Raw genomic sequence first — 23,352 nt, 5'->3', positions numbered from 1 at the left:
TTAGCTAGGAGTTAATTCATTATTCGGCCTGTATTATTATTTCGGACCCTCCGAGTGAGGGCAATTGTGTAATAAGTGTGCGTGCGTGCGTGTGTGCGTGTGTGCGTGTCTTCCAACCCCATTTCTTTCTCCTTTTTACTTACCTGCTTTAGATGGTTAGTATTAGGGCATATTTAAATTAGCATACCTTATGCTATGCATGCGTGCATCCATACATTTGTCTTGCATGCACCGGGCTCGGCACATCATACTAACTGCATTGTATTTCAATTCCAAGTTGAATACGTGTTAGCTGTAGCATCATCATATGTCATCTTAGAATAGTCGAGCCTATCTTAGTTTCATTTTGCATGTGTTGCATTAGCCATCTTGACATAAACTAGGATCATGCATTTGATTACTAACTAGTTTCTGTTTTGGCTTGGAGTACTAGGTAAGCATTTATGCTTTAGCATCTTGCATACGTGTGAGTGTTGCCATGACAGTATGCTTACCATGAGGCTACTTGCTTATATGATATAACTGCTTGAATGCCTGTGGGTGGAGGTTGAATTACCTGAATCGGAATAATGCATTAACTGTGAGTTTTAAGCCCACTAGATAGCGGCAAAACCATCTTTTCTAAACCCACTTGAGGGTGGCAAAACCTGCATTTTAGCCTACTTGCGAGTAGCAAGCTGTTTTTCAAAACAAACACGAAATGCTTTGTTCCAATTCAGGCGACCCAGTCTATATTTGTTTTGTTGCGCGCATCACATAGTAATTCTAGGCTAGTAACCAGAATAAGAGCACATAATGTTTTCAAAACTAGATATCATGGTTAGTAGAGGCCGATCTTCGGATCGGGCGAGCGGGGGTACTCATAGCTGACCTTCCCCAATCGTACCTAAGTTCCCGAGCTGAGGCAACTTTGGTGATTACGGACACGTGGCCTTAGGCAAACAAGTCAGGGTTTCCTAAATTCCCCCAAAATAAAATATTTAGGTGGCGACTCTGTATCTGGCAAAGCAGTCCATGTTTGGCACTTCTTTACAAAAAAATCTGTTTTCAAAAATGATTTTTCGGATTTGGACTCTTTGGTTCAGATTTAGAACCGTGACAATTTGAGTCTGAACTGTAGTGAGCCCAATATGAACAGAACGGGATTTCCCTCCCAAGACGTTCGGGGGACGTCTACAAAGGGCTTTATAGTTTCAATTTATGTTTCATAAAATAAAGAAAGATGATTTTTGTAAAATGCAGAATTTGGCACCAGATCACACATGCATACATAATTTTGTTGAATCTCATGAATTTGAGTGTCATTTCTACCATTTGAGATGAAATTAGAGTTTACATTTCACATGCATGCACAATCTATGAAAATGTAGAAATTATGTGCATGAGTTATGAAGTTATGGAAATGAATTTGAAATTGTTTGGGCTTGTATGATGAGTCCTTGGAGATTTGAGCTTCAAATCTTGTAGAATTGACATTATATCATGTTACAAGTTGTATGGTTGATATATAGAACAAAACATGTAAGTTGTATCATTTAAAGTTATGTTTTGAAGCACAAACAACATTCTAGAAAACCCATAAATTGACTTTATCACTCGAGCGGAGGAGTTGTCGCTCGAGCGTAAAATGCAAGCAACCAGTATTTTTGCAAACCAAGGGGTCCACTCGAGCGACCAATGTTGCGTTCGAGCAAGGAACCCTGTTTCAGAAAAGTTTGAAAAGCTGTTTCATGTCCCGATTTCCGTTCTCTTTTGTTTCTAAGCACTCTTAGGCATACATTGAGCATTATAAATGAATTAAAAGAGTAAGAAAGAAGCCTAAGAGAACTAAACAGTTAAGAACGGAATAAATTGTATTGTGACCCGATTTCTATGTGTGTTATGAATTGTGTAGGGTCAACTACAAGGGTGAACCAGGCATCTGAACACTGGGAGTAACACTTTAGTAAAGATATGTTCATATACGCTATTTTTGAATACTGCTCATGTATAAGTGTTATGGGCTTGTGAATTCGAACTATGAATGAGCATTCTATTCGTCTAATTGTGCAACACTATAATGAAATTGATAAGTATGAAATCACCTGAATGGACTAAAGGTCATTTTGAATGAATATGAAATAGGCCTAAAGGTCGTTCTGTATATTTGATTACATGGACCAAAAGTCGCTCTTTAAGGATATGAAATGGACCCAAGGCCGTCTGATATGTGTGTCAAGGACACGAAATAGGCCTAAGGCTGTTGAATACGAATGTGATCGTGATCATGAATATGAATATGCACATAGATACGAATATGAAAATGATGGACCTGAGATCGTTCTGTAATGTGATTGGGCCCGAGGCCGTTCTATGTCATGATTGGGCCTGAGGCCATTCTGTAATATCATTGGACAAGTATTTTGGACCCGAGGTCATTCTGTGTGAATGAATACTTTGGACCCGAGGTCGTTCTGCCCCTCTGATATGCCTTGAGCATGATGGATTGGACTTAAAATTGTTTTGAGTTAGATTTACATGTATTAAGTATAAATATGAATTACTTAATTAAGCATCTCATTCGTATAACATCTTTACTTTGGTGTTATTCACTAGGCGTTAACTCACTCTTAAAATATATGTGTAGGTGGGCAATTGGAGAATTAACATTAGAGTTTGCCCCGGAGTCCACCTCTTTGTCAAGCCACCCAAGAAGTGCCTTTGTGTAGAGGCTTTGTTTTATTTTGTCAAGCTTAGGTTAACCTTTGTATTTTGTTAAAAGTCCATCATGTAGTGTGTGAGATATAAAATATGTCTTTGTACATGTATATATGAAAGTGTGTTAAGAATATTTTAATTACTGCAGTTGATCATGTACACACAGCTCAATGGACATCATCATCATCATTTTTGTTTTGCTTCTGCTTTAGGCCTCGATAAAATTAAATATTTTGAAATATTGTCTTTGAGGCTGTATGTAACCTACAGATTACTGGCTGGTTACGACGCTAAACCTATAGGGACAGGTTGGGGTCGTGACAAAATATCTAAAGCTGACCTTGGCAGCCTTTTGTATTAATGAAAAAGGCATCCTATTTTTACTATCTGTGTTCATATTTTGCAAGTCCTAAGCCCTCAAAGCCTCAGACAGACTGAGAATGAAGAGCCCAACCAAACTGAGCCCTCGTAGCCTCAGCCAGACTGAGCATGAAGAGCCTCAGTCAGACTGAGCCCTCAAAGCCGTAGCTAGACTGAGTATGAAGAGCCTCAGCCAAACAGAGCCTTCAAAGCCTCAGCCAGACTGAACATGAAGAGCTTAGCTAGACTGAACTCTCAAACCCTCAGCCAAACTGAGCATGCAAAGCCTCAACCAGACTGAGCCCTCAAGGCCTCAATTAGACTGAGCATGCAGACCCTCAGGCAGACTGAGCCCAAAAATTGGCCTAAGTACTGGCCTAAATATTGCCCTAAATACTGGTCGTTTTTGGTTCAATTCCTCTTCCACTGTCAGTGGATTCTTATGAAGGTTCTTCAATCATAATGTCGGCTCTCCAGTTATTATTTTAAATAGCCTCATTATGCTAGATTAGTCTACTTAAGGGACAATCAAATGTTTAAATTTTTCACAAATTGCAACTTCAACAAAAATTGAAAAACACACTTCTTTATTATCACCTTACAAATTATAATTTTCATACATTTTTACAAAGACAAATTAAAAAAAAACAAACCAAATAACACAACACTACACTCCCAATGGCTCAGCTCGCATCCCCTCCATCTCCTTCTTCTTCGCTAGACACCAAGTCTTCTTCATCAATGTCCTCGTCCAGCGGAGTGCTGGCGATGTCTCCATCTCTTGGCTTCACAAGGTTGAAGTCAATGCCTGGGAAGGTCTTTTCTGTCTTTTTCTTCAAACTCGCCCACCAGCTATCCCAGTACCCCCTCAACAGATGCTGGTAATAGTCTGACTGTTAGAAGTTCTGGATTATTTATGACTTCATTTGCCCTTCCACCAATTCGGTAGCACCTATATTTGATGGCCCTGCCTCCCCCTCCCTTGCTATGTTCCTAGTCACAACAGCGTCCACTATTATTTGGTACTCAGTTTATTGCTTGAACTACTTCACTGCCGCACGATAGAGGTCAGGGTAAGCTGCCCTCTCAGAAGCCATGATTCTGGCTAGCACTGCAACTTCGCCCTTCTCCTCCTCTACAGCTCTCCTTTCTGCACTAAGCGCCCATTCTAACTCCACAACTAGTGCGTCAACCTCATCCTTCTCTTTTAGTGTTGCCTCACGTAACTCTTCATTGTTAGTTAGGGCCTCCTGCAGTCTACCCTTGGCAGTGGTGCAAGCCTATTCCACTTCCTTACCCTTCTTCTGTTTAGAAGCCACTTTGAACTCCAACGACACTACCTTATGGCGCACAGCTTCTAATTCAATTTTAACCTGGCACAGTTCAACTCTCACGCTTGCTAACTCAGCAGCCACTTCCGTTTTATCCACTATGGCTCACTCAGCTATGAACCCTTGCACCACTGCCAGCACTTTCATCTTTTTGGCTCGCTCAGCATACATAAGGTCTTTAGCACAGGCACTTTATGCCACTTTCTGCCACTGCCCATTCTCTACTCTAGCTCTCTCTAACTGCGCCTTCAGGGGCTCTACCTTCATTCTTATGCTCAACCCCTTGACTAGAAGAGCGGCTGCCAGTGTTAGGGACTACATTTACGATGAGCAGAAGGCCCTCATAAGCTCAATCTCCCAGAACCTGGAGACATCCCTTACAACGGCATCTTTTATGGTTCCCAACAGGCGCTCTGCTGTCGCTCGCATAGTCCGTGTCATTTTGGCCGACTCCCCCCTTTGGCCAATGACCGACCGACCACTACACTTAGGTGGCGAACAGTAGTGCCCATTGTCCCCACAGTTGGACTTACTCTAGGAACACCTTCCTATGCTAGAGAGGGGTGCCTCATTTCCACCTCCTACTCTGCCACCTCATCTTCCTCTGTTGTGGGGGCGGCCACTATTGGCTCCATTCTACCCACCTCTACTTCTTGTTCTAGGGGGCGATCAATAGTCTGCTCCACTTTATTTTCCTTCAGGTCTACCATCTCTACAACTGAATGGTTTACCTTTTCTCTTTCAATTGCCATCCCAGGCCTTGTCACTCCCACCTCCTCCACTGTTGATCCCACCCCCTTACCCCTTTTTGATTTCCTCTCCTCCCTACCCTCTTTTGGTGGTCCCATTTTCTTCAAGACTTGTTTCACCTCTGCCTTGCTCCTCTCTTTGATAGGGTCCACAAGCACTTTCAGCGGTACTAATGCCTCTCAATCCCATTCCACCAAGCCTTTGGGAATGGCTGAATAAACCTCTTTGCGAGCGGCTTAGGAGCGGGGCCCAACTCCTTCTCCTTGTACTTCTTTGCCACTGCCAACACCCCGTTAGTCTTCCGCCTCTTAGGCCTTCCTCATTGCCTTCACCTTTTCAAGAACAAGATCTCCCTTGCGGGCTCAGGTCCCAATTTCAAGGCAAACAAGGCCGAAGGCTTGAATAGGTCATCCGATCTGACCCCTTCTTTCTCTCTATACTCCTTCACTTGCCTCACCCTTCTTTCAATCGCCACATCTAACTTTGGCTCCAATGACTTGGCGAGAGTCTTCCAGATCATACGGACTCAGCTCCTTACCATTCGCCGATATGAAAAACCATTTTGTTCGCCAGCCCTTAACGGACGAGGGCAGCCCCGCTACCAACCCTTTTCCCGTCACTGCTTGCAGGATCACCCATGTCTCTTGTTGGCCTAAAGCTTTGTAGCACGAGAAAAACTCATCCACAAACATCACTTCCTCATCGGTCGCCCACGGCCACGAGATCGCACACACGAACAGGATCTTCCATGCGTTCGGTATTAATTGGCCTGAAGCCACCTCTAATCGATTTAACACGTCGATGGCTAGTTGTGGAAGTGGCAATCTCAGACCCCCATGGAGTGCTTCTTCATACAGCGCGAACTCCATCGGTCTCGCATTAGACGCCCTCTCCATTGCTATTGGAAGTCTCAACCCCATATCCGCTGAAACTTGATATTTACTGCGTACTTCCTCTAAATCCTCAACCGTTAAAGTAGACTTGTCTGCCTTGTTATGCCAATGGTCAAGCGCCACTTGGCTAATTGGCTTGATGGCCAAGATCATCGTCGACGGAATGAGTCAGGACGGTCGCTCCCCCTCCTCTCCTCTAACCTTTCTACTATGTATTTCTCACCCATGGCCACTCTATCGTCCTCTCCCAACACATCGGATGCCATGGTAGGAGCTTTGTCTTGCGCCATTTCACTCACGTTCCTATAGACAGCTTCGGTTGTAGGGGCAAGGAAGTTAGCAAAGTAAAAGATAAGGGAATCGGGTGCGAGGAATGAGGTGAAATTTGGAATAAATTGATTTTTCCCAATCAGGTATGCAAATTGCACAAGTCCAAACGCCCAAGGCTTTCTTGTATTCCAAGGGTCACGGTCGAAATTTGCTAGTTTGAAAACAATTTTGCCAAGTGTGGAGGAAATGCAAAAAACAAATACCAAAAATCATACGACATATCCAGCCTTTTCACCTCCAACAAACGATTCAAAATTCCTATCAACAACCCAGGCTGTGCCACATGGACGGCCTCGATTACTTCTCCCACCACTAACTCTTTCTTTTCCTTCACGTCTGTCCCCCGTTATATCATCACGCGCCTTCTTGCACATCGAGCCCCATGTACCATCAATGCCATAAGAGCCAACTCACCCCATCCATAGTCAGCCACCTAGGCGGTCAGCCACCCTCACGGTTGGCTACCTAGTTGATCGGCCACCCGCACGGTCAATCGCCTGTCGATCGGCCATATCCACAGTCAACCACCTCCACGGTCGATCACCCTTACGGTCGGCCAACTGGTCGATTGGCCACCTTTACGGTTGGTCGGCCACCTCCACGGTCGGTTATCTAGTCGGTTGGCCACCTTCACGATTGATCACCCCGCTGGACGAGGTGTCCCTCTGCCGGTCAGCTGCCCAGACGACCTTCCACCTTCGGCCGTCCTCATCTAATTTTAAGATTAACTCCAAATTTTCATAAACTTGATTTTCATAAAAAATTCTTCCTCTTCTCTTCAAAATATGAAATTGCATGGCTCAATTCCTAAACACTTCATTGTGCACGTAATTTATAAGGCTTAATTTAACTATAACTTTCAAAATCAAACTCAAAATTGATGAAACTACAAATTATATTCCATGAACATGCATGTAGCTCAATTTCTTACTCAAAACCCAATTTCTTACAAATTCTATAAAGTAATCTTAAACTCTTCTTAATTTCAAGTATAAGATAAAGATTCTATATAAATTGAGCATAAATTTTCTTACCTTAAGTTTTAATTTCAGAAATTATAGTTGATTTCCCTTTGGTCTTCTCATTCTCTTTCAATTTCTTGAGTTTCCCTTGATTTCTCTATTTCTTCAATCCTTTGGGTTTCTCATTCCCTCTCTCTAGACTCTCAAAGTTTTCTAGCACAACAAATGAATGATCCAATACTCTTAAATTCATCAGATATACATCCACATGCACCTCAATTCTTGACAATAGAACACGTGTACACACTTACACCTTCTAAACAATTCTATAATTTGAATCATAAATGGAATTAACTTAATACATAATTACCCAATAGTTTAATTAATCGTCTCTAGATTTTAATTAGTTATGTATAATTCTCATGCTAATTAACTCAATTAATCATATCTAATCACAAATTCTACATAATTTAAGCATCTAATTTGACTTCTATTAAGGCCCAATTAATTATATTTAAAATTTATCAATCTGAATCAGCTTTTTAATCAAACTCCCAAAAGGCTCCAAATATCAAATTAAACTTATTACCATCATTAATTTTGGTTTCCCAAATCTTTAATGCCTTCAATTCAAATCAAACTGAAAATCTCCGTCAATAATTTACATACTTAAATTGAACACCTCATAAATAAATTTAATTCATAATAATCTTAATTTTTAATGCCCATAACTTAATGAATTCCAATTCAGACTCAATTAATCGAATATTAATTTTTACTAAGCTGGATTAAATATTTAATTAAACTCTCATATGGTTAGATACTCGAAATTAAAATAATTCAAGTCACCAATTATACTCTCTTGAGCCACTTAGGCTTTCAATTCTTAATTCCAAAATAAATCCTCAATAGAATCATATACAAATCAATCTCCACAATTTTCATAAATCCCAAAATTAAATCAGAATAATGGACAATTAAAATTCAAAATTTCTTAATTAATTAAATGCTAATTATTATACATGGTGGGGTCATCACAAGCAGTATATTGGCAAAACAAGAAAGATAACATACAGAAAATAAGTGACAATGTCAAAATGATTGCAAAATTAGAGGCATCACACATAAAGATCGAAGAGCACGTGAAAAATGTATAGATTATACAAGTCAAAGGAAAATAAAGTCAGTTTATGACAAGTACACGGCAAAAAACTCTTTCGATTACAAAAGTAACAAAGATAAAGGAGTCTATCAGATATAAGAGAAGTTTCCACTTCTTCTCACTTCGATTGACTTAAGTGAAAACTTGGGGGCAATTGTGGAGGGATAAAAATTAACCCATATGAGGTGGGCCACTAAATGCCTACATGAAAATAGAATTGAGGTAATAAAATATTACATTGCAATATAACTTGCCAAATTGCTCTGACGTACATGCATTAGAGGGGATTTAGGCCATACAAGTGATTCATTTTCATTGGACCAAATTAGTGGCTTAAGCTCATTAGACAAAATGAGTAGCATGTTAACCTATATCAAGGAATGTAATTTTCAACTCCGAGGGAGGTATGCCAAAACCAATCTTTTTCTTATTCAATCTCATTTAGATATATGTTATCTAACTTGATCGTCGGATTGTCCCTCAACTGGTAATCGCCGGTCGGGAGGCATTAAGTCGAGAGGCATTAACTATATTTTTTTTTGTAGATTCGGAACGGTGTGGATCAATTCTTTGTTGATCTCTCGATTAATATATGTACGACAATTTTTACTTCCACAAATTAGTATAAAAATTTCCAAAATCAAAACAAACAATACGGTATGAAAAACATACTGACAAAAAATAAATAAAGCGATTGGTTTTCTTTGGCTCTTACTTTTCTAGTGACAAAATTTTTGGAGACCCATTATTTTTCTCTTGAGTCTGTCAATTTTAGGTGCAGAATAATCTGACTGGAAAATAAGAAATTGTGCCTATCCTGAATTTTGTTTGGCACGTTCGGCCCATAAATACGTATTTATTATTCCAAACTTTATGTCACGCAACCCAATTTGGAACAAACCGGGCCTGCATTATGATTGGTTCTCTATGGGTTAAACAGATTCAAAACACGAGGCCCATTAATAAACCATGCTAAATCCAAACCCAAAAGCAAAAAATTACTCACGTGTCCCCTTTGAAATATGTGTAGTCTTCCACAATTTTTTTTGTAGTCCAAAAAATCTTAAGACGCATCTTTGTTCTTTTTCTTTCTCTTTCTAATATACTCACCAGCGACTAGCGACCACATCCTTTTTGTTCTCTTTCTCTTTCTATACTCACTAGTGATCACCATTGATTAAGGTTCATCGGCAACCATCGACTCCTTGCTTCACCCTCACTGAGGGCGAAGGAGATGAGTTTCCGACGATATTCTTAACATAGATCTACTTAAATCTGGCCAAGATCACGAGATAAAACTCACCGGATTGTTCAGATTTGGAGTAGATTTACATCAAATTTAACTAGATCTAAATAAAAAATGGTTGTCGAAGTACAATCATTGCTCTATATCTATCTCTCTCCTTTGATCTCTCATTTTTCTTCTTTTCTCTACTATATACTTCTATTTTATTGTTTTAATAGAGAAAATTTTCAAATTATGAACAATTTTTTTTCGAGCTTTACTTACAGATGGTGAAAACTATAAAACTTTCCAGTTACAATTTTTTGGAAACTGACATGAATCATGTTTTAAAATTGCAAAATTTGTGTAGTTTCATAACATGCTTTAAAACTGTAAAATTTTGCAGTTTCATAACATGCTTTTATTGCAAAATTTTACAATTTCAAAGAATACTTTTCAATTTGGAAATTATTTGTTTAAACCCTACAAAAATTGAAAAATAATTTATGTTTTTTTTCCTATTGTTGTGGTTTCTTGTTGTTGTGCTTCTCTTTGTTTTTTTGTTTTTTTTCCGATTGTCAAATTTAGCAGATTTTGCTTCCTTTTTTTTTTTGGCTCTAATTTCTCCATTTATTCTTTTTTTTGGCAATATTCTAGACATTTCAATGAGTCTTCGATGACATTCTTGACGTCTAGAACACTCCAAAAATACTCTGGAGATTTCCCGAAGATGTTGAACATTTCGGTAAGCCTCCAGTGACTATATGGTGGAAGTTCGACAAAAGTCCGATGGTAGTGAGATGTGTAGCATCCTTAATCTTTTTTTCTTTTTTTTAAAAAAAGATTTTTTTGGTAACAATTAAAAATGTGTTGCATTAATTGGTACAAGTGTTTTGTTTTCAGAAAGATGGGTTTTGAATTGTGTAGATAGGACCAACGTGTCAATGCTCCATTTACAAGTTCAACATTCTCACTCAAAAAAATAAATTAATAAATAAAAATCTCAGACCACAAAACAAAAAAAATAAATTACACTGACTTCCTTGAAGTTTTAAGTAAATACAACAAGTTTCATAATTTTAGTATAATTACACCGATATCTTTCTTTCAGTAAAATTAAAGGGGTAAAAAATAATACAAATGTTGTGAAAACACAAGGGTAAACAAGAAAAATATACAATTTAGTATAAAAAAATATGACAATATTTTTTTTTCATATATATGAAAAATTAATTATTGATGAAAAAAAGGTCAACTATTGTCTGATTTAAAATATTGAAAAAATCAAATATAATCATGTAAAAACTATAAGAAATACTTTATTATTTTCAAAATTTTGGACAAAGTCAAAAAATTAGAAAACTTCCACATTCGTGTACTAATCCAAGTAAATAAAAAAGTAAATAATTTATTCAACATTTTTGTATCATAAAGTGATCTCCAAGTTTTTATTCGAATTTTTATTATTTTTAAATAAAGAAATTGGATAAAAGCTTAATTTCATATAAATCGTTGTAATAGGTAAACTTAAACTTATACATAAATTCAAGTAAAGATTCACTAATGGCACAAAATTAAAATTGAAAGACAAAACATAGCCTTGAAATTTAAGTAGATATTTGAGTTTCCCTTTATTTGAGTAAAAATTTAAGTAGAACTTAATTTTGGTATAAATTTGGGTCAATAAATGTATGGTACTTTGAGTGATTTTTATTCAATTTTAAATTAAGAAAGATGTGCAACAAGAACTGTAGATGTCTTAACAAAGACCACTTTTTCTTGATCGTACATTGTTTAATTTTATTTTAATATAATTACTTTATATATATATATATATATTTTAAAAAAAAGATCACTTTCAATCACAATCAAAATTATAGCTTATCTTATAACCAACATCAATTTATTAATAATTGCTGGATACTTTCGAAATACCATGTGTTACTATTAACAAATGAAAAATTACAACATATATAAATAGGAAAATTTACCCATAAGTCCTAATTTTTGAAACGTTGAACCATTTAGTCCTAAAAGTTTTCTTATGCTCCATTTAGTCTCATTTTTACATCAACATGATGTGAATGATGTAAATGATCTGATGTTTCATTTTATAATTTCAAAATTTATTGAAATCTGATGAACATTAGATGTTTTTCATCCTATATTTTCAAACATTATTGAAATTTGATGAACATTAGATGTTTGAAATCCAATGTTTGTAACATGACTCTGATGTTATTAACATTGTATATTAACATTGTAATGGGACCTTTCAGTCTATAAGAAAACTTTTAAGACTAAACAGTGCATAAGTTATTAATTTGAGATTTATTGATGCATCCCCCATATAAATATGTAAGTTTTTATCTCTAACTATCTAAGTAAAAGTGAGTCAGTAGATTCCATCTATAAAAATGTTTTGTAACCTCATTAGTTTTGGAACACTATACGTAATCTGACAAGACATTTCAAAACTTCCTTTCTTAAATAGGGTCTCTTGTTGGTGTGAATTGTATTGGGTCAGTTATAAATAACACTAACACGTGATGCCTGGATTGAGTTAGATCTCAGTTGGACGAGCGCCTTGTTCAAAGACAAGTTTGGTGCCATGAACCAACATGAGACGTGCATGATACACTTGCGGACGTCAAGTCCACTTGTGGCAGAAAAGCTAGAACTTCCTTATAGGAGCATCTTTAAGGGGATAGTTAAATAAGATTTGTTAGGTATTTTAGTTAATGTAAATCTAATTTTGTGTTCTAATGGGATAGTTATTGAGCTAGTTATTTTACCATCCTATTCTTTTGGTGGCTACAATTGAAGAGCCCAGGGCTCTCCAAACAATTATGTATGTATATATTTTAGATTTTTGTATATTTATGTCTTGAATTTGAGATTTTATATTATATATATATGTGTGTGTGTAGCAATTTTATATGTTCTTTCAATTCTGTTTGATGAATTACGGAATAACTTATTTTGTATTTTGTATTTTTTTTCTCCTCATTCTATAGGTTTTGTATATTTGTATGGGCAAATTTATTATTATTGCAAATTTATATTAGTAAAATATCAACAATTAGTATTTTTTTTATTTTAAAAATTAATTAAGTTAGTTTAAATGATTAGCTAAAATAAAAAGCGTGATCGGAGAACACAATAGTTAAAGTAATGTAAAATAAAGAGCGTACTTTTTTTTGTACTTTATCTAGTGAAAAGTAGAGAGTGTTGCTGGCTAGAACTTTCATTTGACAAAACAGTAAGATTCAATACTTGATGATTAAGGAGAGTTTAGGCGAACTTGACACATGGTGGAGTTCAAGGCAGACAAAATATACTTTCCTAATAAGAAAGTATATTTTGCGCCTCTAAATGCAGCCGGCCATGACAGTGCTAAAAATAACACCAAATAGTCTTAAATGCACACTTCTTTGTATACTTTCCTAATAAGAAGAAGAAAAATATTTGAAAAAAGCTGTAACAAGATTACAGTTTCTCAATTAAAAAATGATGGACAAGATTTTTCAGTTAATATTTGGATTAGTAACAAGATATTTTATCTTCTATATAAATATGTTGACCAATAATCAAAAGCAATTACAAAATATAAATAATTTTTAAACTCAACTCTAACAATTTATTTGATAAAATAGCCTGAGAAAATGATGAATTTCTGAGTGTAAAATTTGAAAATAATTATAAATTAATGATAAATATGTATATATATATATTTTTTGTCAGCAAAAAAGGGAAACTTTATTGATGACGACAACATGCATAACATATGAAATTACATTAATAAAGAAGGGAAATGCATAAAACAACACAACAACCTAACCCAATCCCAACTAGGTTGGCATTGAGGAAAAGCTTAAGGATGTGCTATCACAGGCACAAGACCAACACAAAACAAATAGAAGAAAAGCATAACGGAACCACACTGCTAGCCTAAACAAGACCACCCAAGGCTATCATACCAGTAGACATCAGGAGCACACTGCAGTAGAACCAAGGCCAAGGCCAGACCAAAACAAGGTCACTCCTTAAACACACCAGACACTACCTGAATGCTGTTGCTGCTCCTACAACCCCGAGATCCTTCTAACCTGTTGCAGATTATCCACCACATCATGGACAGAGTAATGCAACATACTAGTATTAGTTTTTACCCACAGGTTAATTCTAGTCTTGATCTAATGATAAATTTTATTGATATTAATAATTAAAATGATAATTTTTTTTTTTTTTTTTGTGCATACTCCTATGTAATAATTCTTTTAAATTACCACTCAGATAATTTTTCCAAAAATAAAGTATTTCTCATTTAAATAAAAAAAATTATAGTATTTTCTTAACATTCTGTCCTTATAAAAAAAATAAAAAATAAAAAGAGAACTTTTTTTAAGGTCCCTAATAATAACAATTTAGAAGATAAAGGACACTAAAAAAATGGATGGTGCCTCAAGTCCCTCAACCAAAACACGTGCGCTTTTTTTTCATTTCATGGACCTAAATACCCTTCACAATCAACCGAGAAACTCAATTGTATTCCGATGACCGGAGTTCCAATCCTAATATCCAATTATCTTCACGAGCAAGAAAAGAGCGACATTAGGATTCCACAATCATCTTCACGATCGACATTAGGATTTCATTATCTTCAACGAAAATCTTTTCAATTCCTTCCTCACAAATTTCTCTGATGCATTTTCACTATTCATTGTCATCTCAGTTCATCTTCATCACAGTGTATCTTCATCTCAGAGTATATCAATTCGTAATTAGGGTTTCATCCTCACTCAAGTAATTTTTTCTACAAACCGACTAGTTTTCTCTCGAAACACAATTAATTGCATTTTATATTAGCCTTCCATTAATTAGGGTTTCAATTTCGTAATAAAAGCCACATAAATTTGAAAAATGTTATTTCTCTGCATTTTAAACTTATTTTTGAAGCTTGTTGTGTGATTGTCTATAATTTTCTCTAGAATTTGAATTTCTTTTGCATTTGAATTTCTCTAGCATCTGCTTGATCTATGTTTCTTCTTTGAATTATCTCTGGCATGTTTATTCCCCCATTTATTTCTGTGTATTCCCTTATTTTCTCTACCATGTGTAATTTCTATGTATTTCTTTGTGTAACTTTCAAGTTCAATTCATTCAATTTCTCTATTGTGTAATTTTCTCTAACTACATTAATTCATGTTGCTTTGCAGATTTTCTCTGGCTAGTTGTGTACTTGTATGTTTAATTTTCTTAGTTATTGAAAATTTCTCTAGGAATAGAAATTTTGGTTAAAAAACACTTAGTACTCTCTTGTGTGTGTGTGTGTGTATTTCCTCTAGCATGCATAATTTTCTTTGTCATGTTTGATTTATTTTGTTAAAAACCACTTAACACTCTCATGCGTGTAATTTTTTCTGGCATGTTTATTTTTGTCTGCCATGACTAATTTTCTTTGGATGAGTAATTTTCTCTGACATGTTTGATTTTCTTTACCATGTGTAATTTTCTTTGCCATGTTTATTCGCCCATTTATTTCTGTTTATGTGGCTACTTCGATTTTCTCTGGCTATTTTGTACTTCTATGTGTAGTTTTCTCAATTATTGAAAATTTCTTTGTATTTTATGTGGCTAAATTTATTTATTTTGTTAATTTAATGTGGAATTTATTTTTTCTGGCATGTTTATTTGGTAGAATTTACTGTGTAATTGATTTTATCTCTTGTGGAATTGATTTTCTATTAAAAATTTCTCTGTGGTTTTTAAATTTCTCTGCTCCCTTACATTTTTAATATTCACCAATCTCTCATTCCTTCAAATTTGATTCAAGTTCAATTCATTCAAATTTTGATTAAAAATCACTTAGTACTTTGTTGTGTGCGTGCAATTTTCTCTACCATGTTTGATTTATTTTGTTAAAATCACTTAACACTCTCGTGTGTGTAATTTTCTCTGGCATGTGTAATTTTTTCTGCCATGTCTAATTTTCTTTGGCATTTGTAATTTTCTCTGGCATATTTAATTTTCTCTACCGTATGTAATTTTCTCTGGCATGTTTAATTTTATCTGACCACTTTAATTTATGTAGCTTTTATTTTTTTATTTTCTCTAGCTAGTTAATGTGCTTATAATTGTAATTTTCTCTAGAATTTAATTTTGACATCTTTATGTTTTCATTGTCTAGAAAATGACAAAATGCAATAGCAACAACAAAATACCAAAAACACCAAAAAAGAAACATAAAGTCTCTGAGTCTACCACTTATGATCTGAGATCAAAACGTAGCAGTAGCTGCAAAACACCACAAACTTGACACCAAAAAAAAAGAAGTCCAAGTCCAAGAGGCAACAAGCATCAAAAAGAAGACATTAACTCCAAACGCCTCAAGCTCAAAGGAAAAAAGACTTGTGAAACTTCAAAAAAGGAGAGCTAATTACAGCATTCAATACTGGTCAAACCTGTCATCCGTCGTGTCCTTTTTTCAAGCACTTCAATTCAATTTAAACCATGTTGTAGAGCTTCAAAAGACACAATTTTGGTATTTAATCCAAGCTCTCACCATGGGAATGATGGATCCACTACAACAAAAAAAAGCTTTGGTGACAGACTGATTGTCTCCAAACATCAAAATTTCGTCACTAAAGTGGTCTGTGACGAAAAAAATTTGTCACCACATTTGTGGCCTATACGTCGTCACTAAAAGTACCTAGTGACCAAAAACAGTTTTGTCGCCTATTTTTTTATTTTTGGTGACGAAATGTTTCGTTTCCAAATGTTGAATTTTTCGTCCTCTAAAACATCAATTTCATAACCAAAACTAAATAATGTTTTATTTTAATTATTTTTTGCAACGAAATATTTCGTCACCAAATATATTTTAGTGACGAAAGTGTTCCTGACCAATGATATGGATTAAGGTGACAAAAATTCGTCACTAAAATGAAAAAAAAAAAAATTATTCAATGATAAAAAACATTGTCACCAAATATTTCAATTTAGCAACAAAATATACAGCAAATGTGACAATTATTTGTTTCGTACTATATCGTTAGTAACAAAATTATATGTCATGTTTATTGAAAACTAATAGCGACATTTTTTATTTCGTCACTAATAAAAATTAAAAATTTTGAAAATGAGAATACTATTTTCTTCCAAAATTTTTTCTTTTCAGTAACAATTTCATGCGCATTTCAATAACCTGTTCATTAAAATATCTATTACAAATCAATACAAAAATCTGTTCATTTTCATAAACATCACAATCGAATTTTAGCACTATCCACAAAAATACAATATGAACTGCATACGAATTATAAACATGTCTCCTAATATTCACAAAAAACGTCTACTAATATCCACAAAAATATAATATCAACCGTATGCAGATTACCAAACACATGTCCTAATATCCAACAAAAAACATGTCTACTAATATCAACAAAAATAAAATATCAAAGGCGGATTACCAAACATGCCCCGTAATATCAACAAAAATATAAAATTTACAACACAATCAAAATACATGTAAGGTAATATGAACAAAAACACAAAATGAGCTCCCATCTGCCCTTCAAATTACCAAACACGTCCATATCAAATCTCGAATCTGCAAAAAAATGAAACACAAAAAAAAAAAAAAATGCCAGTTACACAATTATTATCTTATCCATAAAATATACAATTTAACAGGCATTTTTTGAATTAGTTTTCAAACCGGGAGTCTCGTGCTAGTTTCGTAAGTTTTCACAACTCACATTGGTCCCTTCCGAGGTGTTTGAGGTGTTTCCCGAGCCTTCTCGTGGCTGTTGTGCGATTTTGGCTCCCGAAGACCTATTTTCAAGCTTAAGTGTGAAAAAGTGTATTTTTGGACTTAGTTTTCAAACCGAGAGTCCCATGTTAGTCCCATAATCTTTCACAACTCACATTGGTCCCTCCCGAGGTGTTTGAGGTGTTACCCGGGCCGTCTAGTGGCTGTTGCACAATTTTGGCCTCCGATGGCCTATTTTGAAGCTTAAGTGTGAAAAAGTACATTTTTGGACTTAGTTTTCAAACCGGGAGTCCCGTGCTAGTTCCGTTAGTTTCCACAATTCACATTGGTCCCTCCCAAGGTGTATGAGGTGTTCCCCGAACCGTCTCATGGCTGTTGCACAATTTTGGCCTCCGGTGACCTATTTTGAAGCTTAAAGTGTGAAAAAGTACAATTTTGAACTTAATTTTCAAACTGGGAGTCCCGTGCTAGTTCCGTAAGTTTTCACAACTCACATTGGTCCATCCCGAGGTGTTTGAGGTGTTCCCCGGGCCGTCTCATGACTGTTGCACGATTTTGGCCTCCGATGGCCTATTTTTGAAGCTTAAGTGTGAAAAAGTGCATTTTTGGACTTAGTTTTCAAACCGGAAATCTCATACTACTTCCGTAAGTTTCCACAACTCACATTAGTCCCTCCCGAGGTGTTTGAGGTGTTACTCAGGCCGCCTCGTGGCTGTCACACGATTTTGGCCTCCGATGGCCTATTTTTCAAGCTTAATTGTCGCTGAAAGTGCATTTTTTGACTTAGTTTTCAAACCGAGAGTCCCGTGCTAGTTCTGTAAGTTTTCACAACTCACATTGGTTCATCCTGAGGTGTTTGAGGTGCTTCCCGGGCCGTCTCGTGGCTGTTGCACGATTTTGGCCTCCGAATGCCTATTTTCAAGCTTAAGTGTGAAAAAATGCATTTTTGAACTTAATTTTCAAACCGGGAGTCCCATGCGAGTTCCGTAAGTTTCCACAACTCACATTAGTCCATCCCAAGGTGTTTGAGATGTTTCCCGGGCCGTCTCGTGGCTGTTGCACGATTTTGGCCCCCGAATGCCTATTTTCAAGCTTAAGTGTGAAAAAGTGCATTTTTGGACTTAGTTTTCAAACCGGGAGTCCTGTGCTAGTTCCGTAAATTTCCACAACTCACATTGGTCCCTCCCGAGGTGTTTGAGGTGTTTCTCGGGCCATCTCGTGGCTGTTGCACGATTTTGGCCTCCAATGGCCTATTTTCAAGCTTAAGTGTGAAAAAGTGCATTTTTGAACTTAGTTTTCAAACCGGAAGTCCCGCACTAGTTCCGCAAGTTTCCACAACTCACATTGATCCCTCCCGAGGTGTTTGAGGTGTTACCCGGGCCGTCTCGTCGCTATTACACGATTTAGCCCTCCAATGGCCTATTTTGAAGCTTAAGTGTAAAAAAGTGCAATTTTGGACTTAGTTTTCGAACCGGGAGTCCCGAACTAGTTCCGTAAGTTTTCACAACTTACTTTGGTCCCTCCCGAGGTGTTTGAGGTGTTACCCGGGCCGTCTCGTGACTGTTACACGATTTAGCCCTCTGATGGCCTATTTTCAACCTTACGCGTTGGAAAAGTTCATTTTTTTACTTAGTTTCATGCCTACGTGTTGAAATAGTGCAAATTTCAAAGTAGTTTTCAAATTGGGAGCCACGCGCTTCTTTCGTACGTTTGCACAACTTATGTTGCTCCGTCTCAAGGTGTTTGTGATGTTTCTCGGATCTTTACATGCATATTTCACTATTTTCCTGTGACCTTTCGCCCTTAAATGTCAAAATTTTTTTTTATTCTACCCTAGTTGATTAAGAAATTTCTACTAAATTAACATAGAAACATAATATACTAACACAGCCTACTAATCCAATAAAATAAATTAGTAGAACGCACCGAGCTGTATACCTTGACCAGGATTGATTTTGATCCACATCGATGTTTTGTCTTCATTTGCATCATATTATTCACATTAGCTAGTGATTGTTCCTACACAATTGAAACACCAATAAAAACAAGAAAAGATAACATTATTAAGAAGAAACTTAATTTTTGACAATCAACATATATAAAACATTTTACCTTGAAGTTAGTCATTCACTATAATTTTTGACTATACCAGTCATGGAAAGTCATTCACTATATCAGTTTTCTCCCTATCCCTTTGTATTGGTATTGAGACATAGGTTTTTAAATAATGAGTAGGAAGGGAATAAGTCAAAATGGAGTTGGGACACATTGTTCATATGGAAGAAATTAGATGGAGGCAGAAGGCAAGGGATTTATGACAGGAATATTCAGTCCTTTCACAAATTGACTAACACCCATAGGACACAAAACTATGTAAAAGTTTAGAAATTAATGGGGTGGAGAGGAGGGAGGGGATTAAGAGCGAAGTGATTCAGTTTTATGAGAGGCTTTATGCTGAGACCAATCATAAAAGGCCTCGTCTTGATGACTTGGCTTGGAGAGGCAGTTTACTGAAAAGGAAGTCATGGGAGTCTTGGAAAACTATTTTCTTTTTACTTCTATTTGAGAAGTTTAATTTAAAAAATTCGAATTTGTAGTTTGAAAAATTATACCCAGTATAGTCCAGTATAAAAAGCACAATATTTAAGTAAAAACCATTGACAGAATTCTCACAATTTTAGGTCTCCATTTTATCATTTAGTGGCTTTGCATCACCTCTAGTAGCCAAGTTGTACTAATTTTACAGCAATAGAAATTGAGGGAAATTGAGTAATACTATTCACTTCTTTTTTTAAAATAGAGAATCATTTAGGGACATCTAAGGAAGCATGGGTTTCCAACATGACAACCCCTAGAATCAAGCAAGGGAACATTTTATACATAAAACATATATACACACTCTTCTTTGTACACTTAATTTCACATAAGTTCTATTTGAGAAGTTTTTGTTCAAACAAGCTTTTTTATTAATACAATCAAAGTAAAGAAACAAGATAAATTTGTAATTTTACATGCTATAACCCAAAATTATAATACATTGGAAATAAGCGCAATGTTTGAGTGAAGTTCATTTAATGTGTTTACATTGCAGGTTTCAATTTTACCCTAACATGGATTGGCATTATCTTTGGCCAACTAGTAGTAATTTTAGAAAGACATTGAGGGAAATTTAGTAAAACTATCCATTGACTTCTGAAAATGGAGAATAATTTAGGGACATCCAAGATGGAGCTATGAAATATATATCACATGGGAGTAAAATTGTGTTACATTAAAAGTTAAGTTGTCTTTATGAATGTATTGACATCTACTTGTAGCCAATGTTATTGTCATTTTAGCATACATTCTAGAATTCGTTTTTTAATTTTTAATTTATTTTTAAATAACCAAATTTTTTTTCTTTAAAAAAAAACCATCCTTTTTTTTTTTTTTTTGTGTGTGTGTGTGTTGTAAGATCCAACCACTCAGCATTTTATCAAACACCTAAAAGGCATAAATAACATGTATATAGTTTTCTTCTCTACGGGACAATAGAAACAAAGTAGAGATATATAGAGATACCTACACAAACATAACCAGCCAAAGACAACAAAGAGAAACAAAGACAAGCAATCATCATACACATAACACAAATCATCTTGATATGAAGTCACGATTTTGGGTATATGTTAATATTTAGATACATACAAACATGTGCAAACATCACAGAGAGACGAGGAAGAGAATCACCCTATACAAATTTTCTATCCAACAAAAACCTAGCAAAAAACTTGGAACAAAATGAATGGTCAAAGTAAAATAGGAGCCATTAGAAGTAAAAATCAAAATTACCTGAAAAATTGGCAATGGCAACAAAATCATAATTTTTCGATCAAAACCCCCAATTAAAAACCCTAAATTTTCAATTTAAAACTTAACTTCTCAAAACTTTTTTTTCCCCCCCAAATCACTAGACATATACATGAAATAGAACAAATGATGATAGAAAAATCTGAACAAAATTTCAAAAGAAACAGAAAAATCTACCGTCGTTCAATCAACACCTCTTGACATGGTGGTTTCGAAACCCTAGCTTCGTAGAGAGAGAGAGAGAGAGAGAGAGAGAGAGAGAGAGAGAGAGAAGCAGCAGCAGCAGTTTACCATAAAAAGAAAGATAATCTGCAATAGAGAGATGAAATCGAAATCGATGAGAAGAGATGATCAAAATCGAAATAGAAATCGAAAGCAAAACAAAAGAAAAATGAGTGATCACTTTAATAGAAATCAACAAAGACAAGAGGAAGGAAAGGAGGAAGCAATGTACCAGGTAACCCTTCTTCGATGAGACGAACCCTTCTCCTGATTTACCCCGGCAATATTTGCTTCCATCACATTCAATCTCTCTCTGACTTCTTCCATCTATTTAGAAGGGGAACCAGAATGTTCCACCGTCTTAATCGCAGACGCACACAGTGCTTCACACGCACAGTTCTCAAGCCCTAGATCGCCCAAACAATTCTGAGTAAAAACCTCCAAATTTTCATCATCAATGGTAACAATAGCTACAGACATCAGGAAATCAATGAGCAATTGAAACCCTAGAAGACAACGTATTCTAGAGAGCTTCTCTCTCTAACCCATCTTTTGAATTTAACTTAGTTAAATGGAAGTCCATTCTATTCTCCCTTCTGATGAAACCCTCTGGGTTTGTTTTCATTAGAAGCCAAAGCCTAGTATTTTGATTTTTTTTTTTTTTGTTTTTTTGGGTGGGCTGAAGAGCTAGGGCTTGTGATTTTACTTTATTTTAAATTATTTGGTAATCTATTCGGATTAGAGGAACACAAAATAGTTATGTTGGAAAAAAAAATTTCTAATATATATATATATATATATTTTGGTGATTGGTGTCCAAAATTTCATATTGGCGCTTTTTTTTTTTTTTTTTAAATCCTACAATTCACGACATGCATTGTGCGTTATAAAAAAGCAGTACTTTTAATGGTAGGCGATGTGTGAGTCATAAAAAATGCAATACTTTTAATGGAAGGTGTTACGTACGCCGTGAAAAGTATTCACTTTTCACGGCTGGCGTATGTACGTCGTGTGTAATTGATGTATTAACAGCATGTCATATGCACGTCGCGAAAACTTTTATTATTTACGGCGTAAATTGCAAGCCGATCGGCATAAATTGCAAGCCGTAAAAAAATTATCGTTATTACCATTTATGGCCTACGCAATAGACATGCCATGGTTGGAAAAGTATTTACGACGTGCAAAAAAAGTAAGTCGTAAAAGTGAGAAACTACAGCGTGCATTTATTATATGCCATTGATGTGGTGCCGTAAAAAGTCAGTTTTGTTGTAGTAGAGGAGGGCAGATCCGTGAGGCGTGAGAGAGAAGAGACATAGAGGCCAGAGGCGTGAGGCGTGAAAGAAGAGAAAAGAGGAGGTGAGGTCATGTAGGATGAGGTTTGGTGGTCAAATCTGTGTGTGAGAAGAAGAACTGATATATCTAAAGCGCCAATATATCCATTTCCCTCTAAAAACCTTTAGCAACTAAACCATTTATTTGGTGGCAAAATTATTTCCTCACTAAAAGATAAAATTATTAGCCACGAAAATAGTTTTCTCACTAAATAATATTAAAATATTAAAAATTATTTGTGACGAAAATATATTCGTCATTAATAATTTTATTATTGGTGACCAATTTTTTCCTCACCAAAAGTTTGAAAATTTTGGTACCATCCGAAAAATTAGCGGGAAAATCTTTAGTGACAAAAAAAATTTAAATAATGACGAAAAATAATTTCGTCACCTAATTTTTTTTATTATGTATGCAGATTGGTGACGAAATTTTATTTTTGTCTCTAAAAATGGTACA

At 35.6% G+C, this 23,352-nt stretch overlaps 1 long non-coding RNA gene across 1 annotated transcript; it reads right to left on the bottom strand.

Moving 5' to 3' along the window:
- Positions 1-17,029: 17,029 nt before the first annotated feature.
- LOC114284789 (uncharacterized) lies at positions 17,030-22,322 on the bottom strand. Its single transcript, XR_014336685.1, has 4 exons — positions 21,791-22,322; positions 21,514-21,645; positions 19,426-19,506; positions 17,030-17,325 (listed from the first exon to the last, which is right to left on the bottom strand). It is a non-coding gene; the product is annotated as an uncharacterized LOC114284789 (long non-coding RNA).
- Between the last annotated feature and the right edge of the window lie 1,030 nt (positions 22,323-23,352).

This window comes from Camellia sinensis, chromosome 1, assembly GCF_055761805.1.
Source record: "Camellia sinensis isolate YWXY chromosome 1, ASM5576180v1, whole genome shotgun sequence".
Classification (NCBI taxonomy): Eukaryota; Viridiplantae; Streptophyta; class Magnoliopsida; order Ericales; family Theaceae; genus Camellia; species Camellia sinensis.
This window is presented reverse-complemented; position numbering and strand designations above follow the sequence as displayed.